Genomic DNA, 18,763 nt, shown 5'->3' on the forward strand with positions numbered 1-18,763 from the left:
GGGTTCCACTGTGATAAGGCTGAGTAGAACTTAATCCAGAGCCAGGAACGCAGCTCATTATAGGCCAGAGCTAGGAAACTCATTACTAAATTTATACTCAAAGAAACAAATGGACAGCAGTAGGCTTAGCATCTCTGTTTCACCACTTAGAAGTATGACATGGACATTTCTGAGGCTAAGGACAACTCTTAAATATCACTTCATGGTATTGGGGAGGGTTTGTTAATAACTAATTCAGCAAAATTGGAATATATATTGAGTTCAGCATTTAGTATTAGAACTTTAAATAATAGTCTTTGCTGATTTTGTTGCTGGAAAGATAGTACTTATAATGTATATTTTTTAAAAACAACAATTAATGAAAAGAAAAGACCAGGCAGGAGTTATAAATTTGATTTGAATTTTCTATATAATAAGAACAATTGTTGTGTAGTCCATCGAAGTTTTAAAATGGCGCTCACTTTCATTAATTCACTTGATCCCTACGATAACTTTGTGAAGCAAATGAAATAGTAATCATTAGTTCCAATGAGGCAATCAAGTCTCAGAGGGTGCACGTTCCCAAGGAAACATAATGGGCAAGTGATGAAGCCAGCATCAACATCAGATCATTTTTCTCCAGTTTCAGTGTTTGTTTTTTTGTTTGTTTGTTTAAGTATTTTTCATTTTTTTTTTCTGTAGCAGAATAGGACCTGGGAAATACGGCCACTCAGTAATAGCTGCCAGGGATATCTGGTTTTCCATTTCCTAGATGTAGTTGAGAAATTAATCAGTTTTACAAGAGAAAATACATTTCATCATGAAATAATTAAATCAGCTTCTCTCTTCCAGGGAAGATAGAAAAGCAGCAGTTTAGCTACTCAAAGAAACCAAATGGAGGAATAGGAAAGCCAAGGAGCCAGTTGGAGAAGCCTTAACAAGTAACACACAGGTCAAAATACAAACAAATCAGGGGAGAAGACAGCAAGACTCCTGCCAGAGTCTACCTTAGTTAAGCATGCAGCTATACACGTATGGGTCTTTTGGTTGCAGTATACCTGGAGTTAGGGGAAAGGAAATGTCACCAGATTAAATATGGTGTGTTTGGTTTTATGAAGCAATTTCGGAATGGGGTGAAGGAGGAGGGAATGCAAAATACATGAGCAAAGATCTATGGTTCTTTGCTGGGTTGTTGGGTCAGAAGGACTATGAAGGGGAGTGATGAATTATAAACTTTAAAATAAGAAAGTAAAGGCCTTGAAAGATAGGAAGAGTGTCTACTGAAAAAGATTTGATGTGTTTTATAACCAAAAACAGATGAAAAAGAGTTACTCATTCATTTATCCATTCCATGAGTAAACATAAATCCAGTGTTAGAGAGCTTTGATTAGGAAATAGTGAATTAAAAAATGGACAATTCAAGGGGAGGCTGGATGGCTCAGTTGGTTAGAGCACAAGTTCTCAACAAAAAGGTTGCCAGTTCAATTCCCGCATAGGATGGTAGGCTGTGCCCCCTGCAACTGAGATTGAAACTGGCGACTGGACTTGCAGCTGAGCTGTGCCCTCCACAACTAGATTGAAGGACAATGACTTGGAGCATGGATCCTGGGGAAACACACTGTTCCCCAATTAAAAAAGGGGGGGCAATTAAAAAAAACCCCAAACTCTTACTGAATTTGCAACTTTGTTAAGCAAAATCATTTGATATTATTGGAAAAGAGCACTTGGCTTAGACCTAGATTGCAGAATATCAGTGGAGAAGAAACCAAACGGCATCTGGTTTTAACCTATCTAGAGACAGTGACCAACTTAGTGGTTTTAATTTCTGAGACTCTGGAAATTCCATTGCCCCAAATACATTTTATCTATATAACATCTAAAATTCCAATATCAAAACTTATGGATGATAATGTATCAAGGAAGTGAAATAAGAGCCATTGATTTTATACCTAGCTCAGATACAAAAATAATCAAAACATGTTTGAATGTATAGTTCCTGTGAACTCTTATTGAAAAACTGGAGTATTATTATTAGCAAGTGATGTTAGTCCATAGCAGAAGTAGAAATGCATAAAAAGAAGTTGATAACATAATACTCAGAAGTGGAATAAAGACTAAATAAATATGAGTGTTTTAGCTATAAGAATAGAATGTAAATGCTATAAATATTAACAATGTAGAAATGAAGCAAATTATAATAGTTGGGAGAGAAGAGTGAGAAAAAGATGAAGGAAATATAAGTATGCTGTATCATTATGCTTTGTAACCAGGAGTAAAAAGATGCCATTTAAAAATGGTAATTCATTAAAAAATCATATAACCAACTAAAATTGGATGATGGGGCAAGGGAAGATGTGGACATGTATCAATTTTGTCATTGTTATCATAGAAATTCAACTGACATTGTCTAAAGAAAAATAGGCTTAAATGTATTATGTTGTTATGATTATAAAGAAATTATCTAGATGAAATATAATTAAATAATTATATTTAAATAATTCTAAATAATTAAAAAAAAACAACCACTATATATATATAGTAAAAGATTTTTCAAAGATAAAGAAAATCCATAGAAACAGAAAGTATACCCTGATGCCAACATTAAAACTAAACATACCTGGCATGTCTATAGCTGTAAATGGGCCAAATATAATAATTTAAAAAACACCATTGGATTACAGAGCTAAATCTAATTATATGCTGAGAAAAGAGACAAAGAATAGGTGAAAATAAAAGAATTAGAAAAAGCATACCAGGCAAAAAAGAGTAAATAAAAATAAGAGCAGAAAGTAATGAATGAAAAACAATTTCATTGAACTAATAAGTAAAAGCTGAGTTTTTAAGGAGACAGGGCACACAAGAAACAGATAAACTCCCTTGGATAATCTAATCCAAGAATGCACAAATTAAACCACAAGAGGTAATTATTTATAGACAGAAAAACTGAAAGAATAATGAGACTACTTTATTTAACAATATGTAAATAAATTGGAAAAGGTGAATAAAATGGATGTAATGAATGATTATCTGAGAAAACACAGATCACTAACACTGATCCCAGAAGAAATAGAAAATCTAAAAAACAAAACAAAACATAGCCATAAGATGCAGATGTGTGTGTTTATAAACACACACACACACACACACACACACACACACACACACACACAAGAGCAGAAGTTGATTCTAGTCTTTTGGGTCTAGTGCTTAAACAATTTTGTCACCCTCTTTATAAAACAAATGCAAGTTTTCAAAACAAAAAAATTAGCAAAGTCAGTGTATATTTGGAATAAAATTTTAAAAAGGAAAAAGTTACGAAAACAAACACTAAACCCAAGTACATCTATTACAAAACTCAGATAAATAGTATAATATTTTCATTAATTAATTTATCTATAATACATTTTTTTACAGTTCTCGGCGACATGCTTTGAAATCGTTTCATACAACAATAATTTTTGAGCATCATTCTCCATAAAATGGTAAGAGAGGTAATTTGGTCTTTCCTCTAACAATATTATTTAAAATTTATCTTTTATTATTGTCTTTTTATGTTTCTTTCAGCTTCACAGCTCATTACTAATAATATGAAAACACTTTAGGATTGTTAGCAAATTCAAGAAAACCACTATTAAGTTTCATATAGAGATATGTATTTTCAGGTACTTTAAGTTTTCTTGTGCAGTGTTTCACCTTAAATTTTATTTGAATTGATACTACTCATTACCTAGAACAATTCAAATGCATTTTTAAATATCTGTTATGTTGCATTGAACATCATAATTGTGTGATCAAATTGCTCATAAGCTACATACACTGACATACGATAAATATATGTGGTTTTGCCACTGGGATACTTGTTTATTCAGGCACTTTAAGTTTTCGGTGGTAATTAGGCATGTCATTTATCTGGATCCTGACCTTGCTAGGGTGCAAATCAATATATAGTGATACAAAAAACAAAAACAAAAACAAAAAACCCCACAAAAAACAAAAAGAAAAACAAAAAACCCAAAACACACAATTTCACACACAGAGGTACTTGGTGTTTGCAGCACTGCTACAGATTTATGTCCTACACCTGAAAATTCTAAGTTCTATTTTGCACAATTTGATCTTTTAAAGTGTGGTGCTTTTATAAATGTATATACTGCATTACTGAGTATTTTCCTTCCAGGAGAAATCTTCCATTTTGACTAGGTATTGATTGGAAAGAAATCATTTGCTTACACAGTTGTGTGTGACAGTTGAAAGACTTCTCACAGATTAGTTTCTGGCCCCATACACTTCAAATTTTGTTTCGCCTCCACCCTAAATACTTCCATAACTTGGCACCATAGGACAAATTCATTTACACAATTATGCTGTTCAATGCAACGTAACAGCAATTTTAAAATGCCAGGTAGATAAATATCGTGGGAAGTAGGAGTACTTTGGAAGCCATTTTGACATACCCTATTAACTGACAGTAACGTAATACACAGAAGAGACTGAAGATTATGTGCGTGTGTATGTGTGCTGTATCCCATTAAAACCAAAGTAGATGTGTACCGAACTGACTTTCCTACTGCAGGCTAAGTTCTCCAACAGCAGGTGCTGGGAGGCAGTTTGCGGTTCAAGATGCTCACTAGTGATGGACACCTGCGCTGGGAAGGAGAGGGAGCAGGGTGGCACAGAGCCTGTCATGCAGAGAGCCCTAGAGACGGCATCACCTGTCAGAGTGATCTGCATTGGGCTAAAATGTCTGGGCTCTTATTTCCCTCCTCACTCAGTCACCTGAGAGGGCTGCCCTGGGAAGGGTGTGACCTTGGGCATGGTGGCTCTCTACAGCTAAAGTAGACCCCAAACTAGCCGATGGCTACAAACTGTCTCTTAACTACTCTCCTCCCAGTTGAGCTGCAAGTCCTTTCTTGAAGGGGTTTTAGGGAGGTTACCATCTTCCCTTTACCCAGATCCCCAAAATGTCTGCAGCCACTCCAATATAACCTAACAAAAACAGAAGAGTGACATAGAGATTACCATGGAAAGAGACAGTGGCCTTAGCCAGTTGTGATTAAAAATGTCTTACTTTATAGATTTCGCAAATCGTATGACCATGTGGACAAATTTGCAGGCCTCTTCCAGGGCCTTCTTAGGGTCCCATGTGAGGGGCCCTAAAGCTTGTTTCATTAGCATGCATTAAACCTGTGAGTATAGTCAAAGTGTTATATCTCCCCAAAGCAACCACACAGACGGCTTCAGAGTAATTCTACCAAACCTGTCAGGAAGAGGTTAATCCAGTGCAACTTAAACTGTTCCACAGCACAGAAATATAAAGCAGTTTTTGAAGTCCTCTTTTTATAAGGTTAGCATAACATTGAAATCTGAACCCTACAGAGAAGGAGAAAAACAGTATATTGCAGGCCAAACTAATTTACATATATTGATATCTGCTATGGACTGAATCCTAATTCCCCCAAATTCCTATGTTGAAGCCCTAGCTCTCATTTGTTGATGTGTGGAGGTAAGGTCTTTAGGGACTTAGGGAGGTGACGAAGGTTACACGAGGTCATGAAGTTTGGGCCCTTGTAATGAATGGGATTAGGACCTTTCAAAGAAGCAGAGAGAGAGAGAGAGAGAGAGAGAGAGAGAGAGAGAGCGAGCGCGCGCGCTTTCATTCTCCCTTAGCCATGTGAGGACATGGCTAGGAGGCAGGCATCTGCAATTCAGGAAGAGGGCTCTCACCAGGACCTGAATCAGCCAGCACGTTTATCTTGGGCTTCCCAGCCTGCAGAACTGTGAGAAATAAGGGTCTGTTGTTTAAGCCTCCCAGTCTTTGGTATTTTGTTATAGCAGCCCAAACCCACCAAGACAATAACAAACAGTATCTAGAAGCACATTAAAAGAGTAATTCACTTGAACTAGGTGGGACTTAATTCCAGGGTGCTGAAATGTTATGAAATCCATTCATGTAATTTATTATAGAAATTGGTCAGAAGAGAAAAATTGTATGATTATCTCTAAAGATGCTAAGAAGATACTGGATAAAATTCAATAGCTCATCTTAATGAAAAGTGTAATAAATAGAAAATGATGAATATTTCTTTATATGATATATAGCTGAATGAATATATATTTTAAATATACTTTACCCTCAAAATCAATATCATGCTTAAGGAGGAAACAATAGTCTAATTCTGATTAAATTAAATTCCAACAGATTTTTGAGTATCAAGTTGAGTATAGATAAGTTGAGTATTAAATTAATTTGGAAATTAAACAAGCAGGTAGAGTCAAGAAAATGCTAGAAGAGTACCAAGGGGAATCTATGTTTTGCAGGTATTAAAACATATTACACATCTACACTAATTAAAACAGTGTGATATTGCTACATGAATAAACAGATCACTGAACTATACCAGGAATCCCAGAGTGTAATCCCAAATACATATAAAAATTTAAAACATAAAAAAGGGATTTAAAAATTTGTTTAAAAATTGAAGTTGGGAAATTGGACAACCATCTGAAAAAAAAGGCAAACAGATAGATAGATAGATAGATAGATAGATAGATAGATAGATAGATAGATAGATAGACAGATAGATGATATAGCTATAAATATAGATATATATACAGATATAGATATGATATAGGTGATATAGATATAGATATAGATATGGCTGGTTCCTGACCTCACCTTACACATAAAAATGGCCTCCATAATTTTTTAAAGATTCAATACAAATTGAAATTATAAAATAGAGAAGAAAATATGGAAGAATTCTTTAAAAACAATCTTGGAGAGAAAAAGCCATTTTTTATCATAACACAAAACCAACATGAAAAACTTCTATATTTAACCACACAGATGAAAAAAAATTCTGTAAAGTAAAGCATGAAGTTGAAAGACAAACCACAAAGTAGGAAGCAAATATTTGCAACTTATTACAAATATAGAGATCATCTCTTTTAATAAAGGGCTTCTACAAGCCAATAAGAAAAAGACAAAAATCTTTTAAAAAGTAAGCAAAAGATTTCAATAGACAGTTCTATACAAAAATCAGATCTATACAAAATCAGAACTACAGAAGGTTTTTTTATGCATGTGAGAGGACACTCAGCTTAAGAATAAAAATAATGCATATGAAAATTGCAATGAGTTACCATTTTCTACCTATCAAATTGGTAAAGTTAAGAACATTGAATAACATTCTGTGCCAGTAGGGTGTGTAGAGAAATAGGAACTCTCACACACTGGGAACATGATTGGCACATCCTCCTTGGAGGACAGTTCAGCAATATCAATTTAGTTTACACATGTCCAGTCCATTTAATCCAGAAATTCCACTTCTAGAAATTTATTCTACTAATGCAAATGAACCAAATGAAATTGTTGTTTAGATAGGCCAAAAGTGGTTCACTACCTATAATTTTGTATGGTCCAACGCAATACTTAAAAATAATCAAAATAGTGCATGTACAAAGAAACATACAATAGGAACACCCAATGTGTCCATCAATAGGGGACTAGTTAAATAAATTATGAAATATCCTTTCAGTGGAAGACCAAGCAAATATTTTTTAAATGAAATATTTCTATTTATACTGATATGGAATAATTCTACTTTATGTTGTTCAATTAGCAAAATATTATGCATAGTACGCAACCACTCGAGTTAAGCTGTAAAAAACAATATATTCAGGTATATGTTCTAGTATATTCAAAAAGTGTCCTTGCATATAGTATACACATGAAAATCGTTACATTGTTTGCTTTTGGTGAGGCAAATTACATCATTGGGGACAGAGATGTAGAAGCACTCTTGTAACGTTTGCAAAACATACATATTTCAAAAAATAAATAACCTAAGATATGAGCCTTGGTAACCTATAAATTTACTTTTCATTAAGTAGACATTTATCAAGCAATTACACTCTATGCTAGACATAGTTGAAGGTGTTGGGTGGCAATCATGAACAAAACAGACAAATTCCTTGCTCTCCTGGTGATTACACTGTAGTAGGGGGAGAAAGACAATAAAGAAATAAGTATATGCATTTTTTAAGCATGTAAAGGTGATAAACACCATTGAGTACAATAGAGCAAAGTTGGGAAATAGGAAATAGACAGGGTGGCCAGAGAAGTTCTGTCCAATAAGGCAACATGTGAACAAAAGTGTTCAGGAGGGATTTAGTATTTTGTCAGATCCCTCTGGCTCCTACTCACAGAGCCAGAAATAACTAAAAATTTCACTCCTCATGGGAGTGTTCGCTGAACTAGAGGCAGATTATCTCTCCAGACTCTCTCCCAAGTGAACAGAGCTAGGGTAGGAACCTGAATCACAGACCCAGGGTATTTTTGTATAGGCTGAGTTTTCTAGAAGGAAGCCCTGAGATAAGGAAGCATTCCTAGGAGATACTGATACGGGAGTGGGGAAGCAGGACACGAAATAGCATAAAACCAGACAAGGGTGCTGTTTCGAGCAAAGTCCCAGCTTTAGTCTGATCCCATACGGGACCTCTGGAGCATAAATTTTCAGAGTTTTCTCTGACCTAAGGCAAGGGTACTGGGCTTTCATATTCCCATACCAGCCAGTCATTGGCTAAGAGCTACAAGGGAGATGGAAAGATATAAACTCCTTGGTTCTCTGTGCTTTTGGGGGAAGAGGCTTCAGTAACTCATGGGAAGACCTCCAAAGAGAGTCACAGAAATGGATCTTTAGAAGCAAAATAAAATGCAGAGAAAGGACTCACAGTAAAGTTAAAAGGATCTAAGTGGATTTGGTCAGAGGGCTAACAGTGCCTCCTACAAAGATCATAGCAAAGAAATCAGAATCCAGCCTTAAGTCCAAATCCTAAGACCATAAAAATGGTCACAAGCAAATGGATCAGAAGCAAGTTCAGATATTGAATGCAGAATGGTCGCAAGTGGTTCAGGACAGCAGAAGATAATTGTGAGAGAGTGATGAAGATTTAAATGTATGTGGTATATCAGTCTTCTTCTCTGGAAAACCTTAGTTTTTGCTGGGTGGGGGTCAGTAGATGGAAAATCACTAAGAAGAAACATCAAGAATAAGGAGATTCTTGTTAAGCCAACTCAAGGGTATTCTTGCTGAAGGCAGGCCAACGTGATCAGAAATCACTTGGGCAAAAGTGAGGGATGCAGAAATTTGACGAGATACTGAGGTTAATCAGATATTAAGGGTGGTAGATATTCTTTCTAAACTGACTTAGCAGGATTCTTGCTAAAACTTTACAAGGACAGAGACAGTAGCCCAAGATCAGGCCTAGGTGAGCAGAGGGCTCAGAGGAGCTTGACGAAAATTTGGTTAAAGAGAATCTTTGTCACTTGAGTGGAATTGAATGTGCTAGAGCTTCTATTTCAGACTGAACAGACAGACTGAATAGGCTTTAAGATTCCTTCTGTTGACCCTCTACCATAGCCCTGCGACACGAATTACAAATGTTCTCATTAATGAATTTGTTCTTAGAAGTCTAGAGTGAAGCAGTAGCTTCTTTGAGGCTCTATATAATTTATCCAGGGCCACAATAATGCTGCACAATGCACAACCATGAACCCTCTGTGGCAAACCACAATAAATGTTTGACTTGTGAGTCTTCAGGGTTCAGCTGATCTAAGCTGCGGTCAACTGCAGACAGGTACAAGTTAACTAGGAATCTCTGCTGATCTGGGCTGGGCTTACTCCATGTCTGGGGTTGGCTGGCTCTTGGCAGATCTTGGATGGCCTCATCTGCGATGACAGAGATAACTCAGCTCTGCCTTGTGTGTCTCCTCTAAGGAGCTAGCCAGGCATGTTCTCAGTGCAGCTGCATATATGTAAGGACAGGCAGAAATGGCCAAAGCCTCCTAAGGCCCAAGCTCAGAATTGGAGCATGGTCACATCTGCTGCTTTCTATTGGCCTTAGCAGGTCACAAGACCAACCGCATTCTATGTGTGGGGAACTAGGCCCAACCTCTTCAGTGAGAAGAGATGCAAAGACACATGGCAAAGGGAATAGGTACATGGAGGAATGAAATAAGGGGCCCTTATTACAATCAATGGACCACAGGCTCCAAATTTTTACCGTAAAATCAAGTTGTAGCATGCTTGTTTTCTAGTCCACCCACATCAGGTGGCTGCCATCTCTAGTAATAAGTCGGGAACAAAGTAGCAGGAACTACTTTCCTTCATCCCTAATTGAGAGCTGTGAGCATTTAAGGGGCTCTGTATCAGCAGTTGGTCCAAATTTAGCTATCTGGGGCACTGGGCACAAAACGGAAACACCCCAACTTCTCTCCTCTCCTTCCCTTTGTGTCTCAAATCTAGGTCATAGGATGTCCTGCCTTAGTGTACTGTTTTATTTCTGATATCTTGTTAACATCCTATTTTAATCAGTAGGATAATCTCCAAGCTTTGCAATTGCCTGTCACTTCATAAGTGTTCAATGAATGGTAGCTATAATCATTAGAGTGCAGATATTCAGTATAAGCTGCTATATTTTGGAATAGATCCAAAGTTCCTTGGTTAATAAAGTACAAAAAAGGCCTTATTATAAGCCTGTCTCACCCATTAAGAGTGGTCTCCCAGGGCAGTCATGTCACTCGCGAGCAGGGGCGCTCCATTGCAGGATTGCCTGTTAGGAATATCATCCAGCTTTTAGTCATGAGATCTACACTCATGCAATTGTGACTGTTCATTTTATTCAACGTTCACACCTCCACGCGCTTAATTAAATGTCATTTTCTTATGGGACTCCTTTAATAGAGGGAAGAGGGTGCATTAAACAAATAAGAACTCCTAATTATTTTTCAGCCATTGGGCGTTGACTTATCAGTGCTCTTGTATATAATTAATGGTTTTGCACAGCTGTGACAGCTGGTTTGTTACAGCCAAGACCAACCTTACTAAGTTAAGATTTGGATGTTTGCCATACGAGGCTAGTTAAACCTGTCACTGACTCCTCATTTAATATTTTAATGGGCTTTTCTGGCAAATGGGCCATTTGCCTGGACTCTCTTTCCTCTCAACATAACAGACAAAGGCAAGAATTCAGCTTCATCACTCTGCATATCCTCATCCTGTCTTAAACACTCTGAGAATGGGGATTTGAAAAGGTAAAATCAGCCCCAAAAAGAAGTTTATGGAAAAGTGCAAATGAACACACCATGAAAATGCACAGAGACAATGTTTAGGATTAGTAACTCATAAAACAAAAGCATGTTGTGACCTTGTCCAAATATCAGCAAGTCCTTTTCCCAAAACTTCCCAAAGAATAAAAGATTAGAAATAAGCATGGAGGGTACCGTTGGGGTCATCTCGGTGTATGTACAACAGTGTTCACCAGGTTTCTGAGGGAAATGAGGAGACTTCCAATGCAGGGAGGAGGTCATGTGTTGTATCTGGGTGAATGATCTCGTTTGTCCCTGGCAAAAATTTGCTCTGCAGAGTTGTGATGACTCACCCCATTAGAAGAGGAAGACGGTAAAGCTCAAAGAGAGTCATGATTAGCCCATGGTCACATGGCTCCTAGAGGCAGAGCCAGACTTTGAACTCAAGTGTACCTAATTTTAGGGCAAGTCTTCACTCTGCAAGGATGGGTAATTCAGTCTATATAAGGAATTTAGGATCCAAGAGATATTTGATGTTGGTGTAGATGGCAATTGGTACTTCAAGCACATAGAAGAGTGTCAGTCCTTTGCAGCTTAGTGTTGGCTGGGAGAAGTAAGGGTAAGCATTCACCCGTGAGTTCTCGCTAGTGTCACCTGTCCTGCTACCTGAGAGAAAGCTCTTTTTGGATATGGAAACAAAGCAGGCAGAAATAGCCCTTCAAATTCCTCCCGAGTGCCTTATTAGGCACTTATTATTTGTCAACAACTGCTGTAGTCCCTTCTTACAGGGGATCCTATTTTCATCTGCACAGCTATCCTTGTGCAAATATTGGGACTCTCAATATTACATACCGGGGGTGCCAGAAAAATGTATATACATTTTAAGCGATGGTATCTTAAAATGTGTATGCATTTTTTTGGCGCCCTCTGTATTTTGAAATTGAGACTCAATTTCAGAGGCGTGAAATAACTTGCTCAAGGACACACAGCTAGTAAGTGACTATTTTAGCATTTAACTCAATTCTATCTGACCCTCAAACCCATGTTGTTTGCATTTTACTCATTTTTCCACAAAATTTTTATGCCACTAAGATGAATATCTTGATCTTGCCTATTTTCCTGAGAAAAGACACCTAGAACCAACACCAGAGAATGAATCTCTTTCATCAGGACCAAATTTGCTGACATTTGGGATTAGCTAGAAAGGGTTCAGATCTTCTGGATGGGGCGGCTGAGGTGGATTGAGACCAACGGGGGAAGGGAAGGTAGCTTTATGAAGATGGTCCTGGGAAACCTCAGGTTCTGTGAAGAATTATGGTCTGGCTCTTAGTTTCCTGGGGCCAGGAGTCCTGACTGGCAATGCTTTGGGTTTCCAAACACAGGAAGACAGGGACAAAGTAAGGCTACAGTTGGTGGATTCACATGGAGAAGACCCTACACTGCCACCTCCCAAGTGATCTCAGATTATCGAGTTCTGATGGAAAGTTTCACCCTTTTACCCGTATCTATCTTCCTTGACCCAGGAGACTACTTCAAATGTATGCCACTCATTATTTAGCCGGTCCTGCATAAAGACATGTTGGAATCTCCTAATGTGTCATAAATGCTCCAAGAGGGTAGGAGAGACCATATGAACCTGAGAAGGTTTGTGACTTGGGACCATCAGTCCATTCAGAGTGGAAGGTCAACCAGGAGTCGGAGACTAGATCCCCGCCCTTGCAACTTTGGAATGGAGGGTCCTGATTTACAAGAAAGGGTTAGACAGGCAGTGGAGATCCAGGTCAGTATCCCAGACAAGGTTCTGGTCTCCGTGGGACTTTGAGTTTGGGTCAGCTTCCAGCCTTTGTGTGAATTAAGAAAAAGGCAACTTTCCTGGGTGGATAAAAGCAAAACGTGTTTCTTCCTCTAGATGGATGTCAGCCTGAGCCAAGTCTGACAGTGTGGTGGGGGATTTGGGCCCTGATTCAGTCTCTAAAATGAGCATATTTGGGCAGTGAGAAAACTGCATCACTGTTTATGGCAAACTGGCCTGGTTAGGGGTAGGCAATGGAAGCAGGATCCTTTTATATTATAGACATTATGATAATAATGGTAATAATGTTTTTATGAGGATCAAAGGAAATATAGTATAATATAATATAATGTAATGTAATGTAATATAATATAATATAATATAATATAATATAATATAATATAATATAATATGCCTGGCACATACTAAGTGTTAGATCAGCGTTTAACTAAATAAATCCCAAACTGGTCAATTTGGCAGCTTCCTTTCAATGCTTATAGGACCACTAAGGATAATTTTCCATCTTTAAGTCTGTAACTATTCAGAATTCACTCTTGAGAAGACAAAGGTTTTCTATACAACTTAAAAATTCATCCACTGCAGTTAACTTTTCTTCATTATATATTGGTCCATTATTTGATTGTGTTTCCTTTTTCTACTGGTCTTAACAATCTTATAAATCTGTGGCCATTTAGACTTCAGATGCTCATATACAACATCTATCTAATAAGACTCTTTGAGACCTCTCTCGGAAGATAAGAAGAGCATATCTTGTGTTGTGTTGCTGGGAAAATGTTCGCTTTTCCAAATGCCTAATATCTACATATCTAAGAACTGTGTATCACCACAAGCTGTTAACAATGACCTTCCTTTTCATTGTGTCGTCAGCCTCCTAAGTGGCCCTGGCTCTACTTCAGGCCAGTAATCTGCAAGGGCTTTTTACTTCCTTCCTCTGCATCCAGGGAGTCTCATCAGACCCTTTTCCTACACTACATCTTCCTTAGTTCTTACCTAAACCATTGCAATAGATTAATAAACCTAACAGATCTTTTGCCACCAAATCATATTTCTCTAACCTATTTTCCAAACTGCTAGAAGGAGCTTTCTTAAATTAAAATCTTTTCATGAAATTATTGAATGTCTCCCCATTGCCTTAAGGGGAACAAAATACTCTTTACTTAATAAGCACTCGAAGGTCTCTCCGTGGCCGGGCACCAGTCTATCTCCACAGCTTCATCACTAGCTTCTTCCCCCTGGAGAGTCTACTAAGCCTGATGAACTAAATGCGGTTCTCTATATTGGTTCCGACCTCCATATCTTTGCTGATTCAAAAAAAGAAAAAAAACTCTTTGAGTATGTCTAACCTTTTTCTTGCTGAAATGATGATCTAATCATCCTTCAAGATAAGATGCAAATGTTTCTCCTAGTTGATGATTTCTCTGTGTGTGAATATGGTATTCATCCCCCTAGGGGTACAATTATGTGTCTATCTGTTTCTCTGCCCTATTATACTAAGAGGTTGTGGATAACAGAAAGGTGCAGGGTGTTTTCTATTTATCCTTCTAGATCTATTCTCCATGCTTTTTGACCTTGATCTGTGTCCAGGTCTGTGTATGAACTGCATCCATGAAATCTTTTGTTCCAGCTGTCCAGCTGGTTTCAGCCAGTGGGAGATAATGGGGGAAAATCTGAGGAAGAAAGTGAGAATGAGATTGGGGTATTTTTTAATAGCTCTCCCTATCCCCAAGCAGGATGTGCATTGGCTGCATTTGGATTCTCCTACCAGAGGCCACAGTTCCTATCTAGTGGCTGTTGCTACTGTCTCTAGGATCCAGTGACCACTGGTTCCTCTTGTGTATTCAGACCTAGGGGAAGTAACAGTGCCAGGGTGCTGCACCATCCCATGAGATTGCCTATACTTTTGAAAATGGTCCCTCCATAAGTTTCCTTAATTAACACGTGTGTGTAGGGCATCTGTTTCCTGCCAGGTTCCTGATAGTACATGGACTATGCCTTTTTCATCTTGGTATCTCTATGTTTAGCACAAATCCTGGACACCAGGTAGCTACACTATACAGTGGTTAAGAGCTCAGGCTCTGGGGCCAGACAGAACTAGTGCTAATCCCAGTTCCACTATTACCCTACAGAGGGCCAGTTACTCTAAGCCTTTGCTTCCTCATTAAATGATGGGAATAAAAATAATACTTACTTACATATTGGTGAGGATTCAATGAGATGATGAATAGAAAGTGCGTATCACAGGGCTGCGTGTAGTAAAGAATTTGGTCTTACCCAAAGAGTGATCTGACTTTTGTCCCCGGTTCCTTAGAGGTGACCTCTAAACCCTTGGAATTTCCTGTATGATGGGAGAGATAGTTTATTATGCTAATGAGGTGACCCATGCTGGGTCCCTCAAGCCACATGATATCATCCCCAACCTCCATGGTAGAAAGTGTCTAGAGACTGAGTTCCACCCCAGGAGTAATCGATCAATTATACCTAAGAAATGCAGCCTTCGTAAAAGCTCTGAGCATGAAAGCAGGGGTCACCTTCTAGGCTGATGATAAGAGTGGGAGAGTCACACACGAGTGCCGGAGGGGATTGCATCCTGAAGTCAAGGGAAGCTTTGTCCCCGGTGCACTCCCAGACTTGGCCCTACGCATCTCTTTTCTTGTCTGATTGTAAGCTATCCTTTGCCTGTAATAGACTGTAACTGTGAGTCTAACAGCGTTAGTGAGTTCTGAGTTCTCCTGGCAAATTAGCAAACCTGAGAATCGTTTTGGGAAATCCTCAAACTTGCTGTCGTGCAGGGCATCCTGCCGACTACGCCAAGTGTCGTGCGGGGCGTCTGGCGGGGTCTCTGGTCCCACTCCCCACATAAGAACGCAGGACATGGTGAGGCCAAAAAGGAACACCCACGGAGCCACAAGTAGGGGAGTCATACCACTATATTCTCACTGGCGGCTGGGTTGGAGACACAGGAACCAGGAGCAACACAATTCTCAACCCTCATTGTGCCGCTTGCAGACTCAGCCACCATCTTCTTGCTAGCTCCCCCTTTTCTTTTTTTTTTACTAGCCTAGCCACGGCAGTTATATTCATGGCTAATGGCTCACTGGTTACAGCTGACGGCCAACTAGCCACAGCTGCTGGCCATTTGATCACAGTCGATGGCCATTTACTACCTGAGCCAGCACCTTTCTATGTGAGGCCGAGAGCCTGGAAACTGCTTTTTGGGGCTCTGTCCCCACACTTGCAGTTGGCATTAGAAGTCTTGGGCAGTTTGGGCAGTCTGGAGGGCTGTGCTTTTGACACTCTCAAATCTCCCAGAATGCTGGGTAGCTTCTTAGGTGGTGATTGCTCAATACATTTTCCTACTAAAGGCTGGCTTCCGGAGTGAATGGAAGAATGATGATGGTCAGTCAGCACACATACCAATTTTCACAGTCTGGGGAACCTTGGTTGTGGCCGTTTGTTCCTTACACTATAAATATGCTTCCAGTCTTTACTAAATTTACCAACAAGTTTCCTTTTGAGCAAGAAGATTATATTTGATTTGGGTACTATTTTGGTTATAAGCTGAGAAAGTTGAAACGGAATAAAAATTTAAAAGATTAAAACTTCCAAACTACCAGATCAGAGAGATTTTTGATTCCAGAATGTTTATTTTAAATACTGTTTTAGTAGAAATCAGTTGAATGCCACGTACTAATGCAATGGTCCTTGAGACAGATTGGCTCTCCGATGTCAGGACTCTTTTCCAGGCTACTTGATCTTTACTATGTGGGAGGTCATCCTCAGTCGCACCTCCTCTGCAGAAATTTCTCTGCAGTGACCAGAAAGGTGACCAGCTGTCACACTTTGCCTCAGATTGAGGAGGTTCCCAGGGACTTTTCATTTGAAAACTGACTGAAGGGTTTCCTGGGATGCACACTTTCAGTGCCCAAATCAGGAAAGTTTCAGGAAAACTATGGTGAGTTGGTTAGTTTAGGATCATGTGAACCTTGCCCTCTGGCCCCAGAATTTTGGAGGAGGCCGTGGTCCCAAGAGTGGCCAATCTCTAGACTGGAGAGTGACTTCTGAGGGGTTTTGGCTTGACCGCTGGGTAAAACAGAGGCTACTACAATGGCTAATTAGGCCAATCACATTTCTCTCTGAGCCTGTTAGAACTTGAGATGGAGAGAACCGGCCAACTGGTAGAAAGATGTCAAGACATATGGAGAGAAGAGACCAAGAGGGTAAGCCAAATCACAATGGGTGAGATCTAAGAGATGATCAGTGACGTCCTCTGCTGGCAAGGATTGATTGTGCCAAAACATCTTTGGATTCGGAAAGACCATTTATTTTCCACATGCTGCTCCTGTGTCCTTGAGGCCTGCTTTCTTCTCATGGTACCTGGTTAAACAGTCAAGATTCCTGCTTTTCTATCTCAAATTAAACTGAGCAAACTCTGCCCTTCTAAACGGAAAAGCTAAAAGGAACATCTACACTGGATAAGTATGGCATTGTGTATTGAGTGATTTTCTTTGGCTCACCTACTGTGGAATCAAGAGCAAGTGGATTAACATCTATTTAGTGCCTATGATGTGTTGAATACTTTACAGAGTTTCATCCCTTTAATTTAGTTTTCCTAACAACATTATGAGGTAAGTTAATTATACATATAAGGAACCTTCATAGAGGTTAAGTAACTTGACATTGGCTCTCCATGGATGATGCCTCAATTCCAGATGGTCTGATTGCAAAGGCATTAGATCCTACTGCTTCTTGCATCATGGGAGAATTAATTGAAGTGACTCTGGGCAGGGAAAAGTGTCTGTGGAAATGGTTGAGCATCTTTTTGTAACTTTGGACACATTTAGTGGACAGCCAATTCCATGGTCCCTCTACCCACTGCCGGGGACATTTCACCTCCAGCCTCCTCTGTCTCCACCCGGTACTAACCCTGATCCCACTTGTCATGCGGTCACTCTCTTCATATTTTTCAGAATACTTTCACAAATAGGGTGATAGTTGGTCTTTTCATAATAACTAAGGAAATGTAGGCTTAGACGATGAAACAACTTGCCTAAAGTCACAAAACTAAATTGTGTCAGATTCATGATGAAAATACCAGGGGATGGGGGAGCAGAAAGAAAGGAGGTACCCAGGAAAGCCAAGGACTTAACAGGCGTGGAGTCTTGGGAGAGGGTAGGGACACCTACGCCTGCTTGCCCAATGGCTGGCCACGTGACCCACTGGCCATGGTCCCTCTCAGCTCCCCAGTGCCCTATGCACCCACATAGAGCTCATTTCAGTTAACAAGCATGCCATGCTGTCCCTCACTGTGGGCTTTTGTACTCACCATGGTCTGAAGCTATGTGTCTCTTCCACACCATCCACTATCTGACTTGATCCAACACATGATTCAGGTATAACTTAAGTCGCCTCCTCCAGGAAGCCTCCCTGGTCCCCAAGCCTGCATAAAACTTCCCTCTTAGGTGTCTCTCTAGCACCTTGCTCTCCCCCATCCAATTTATTGCAATGTCCAATTAATTCACCTGTTTCCCCTACTAGACAGTGAACACGGACCATATAGTCATCCTGTATAGAATTGTGGCTTCAGTGTGCCCGGCACAAAGTATATGCAATTGTCAAATAAATATGTAATTGTCAAATAAATTACTCAATAAATCAAAAACATGGAGTCATAAATAGTAGCCAATACCAAGAAACTCAGGAACCACCAAATACAGGAACAATGAACAGTGGTCCTTGTTTTTGAAGTGGCCAGTGGGCATCAGGCATTCCTTCACACTGTCTACTTATTTCTCATAATGGTTCTGTGAGCTGGGCATTGTCATCCCATTTGAAAAGCTGAAGTTACCGCAACTGCCCAAATCGTGCAGCATGAGAGCTGGAAT

This window comes from Rhinolophus ferrumequinum, chromosome 5 (assembly GCF_004115265.2).
Source record: "Rhinolophus ferrumequinum isolate MPI-CBG mRhiFer1 chromosome 5, mRhiFer1_v1.p, whole genome shotgun sequence".
NCBI lineage: Eukaryota > Metazoa > Chordata > Mammalia > Chiroptera > Rhinolophidae > Rhinolophus > Rhinolophus ferrumequinum.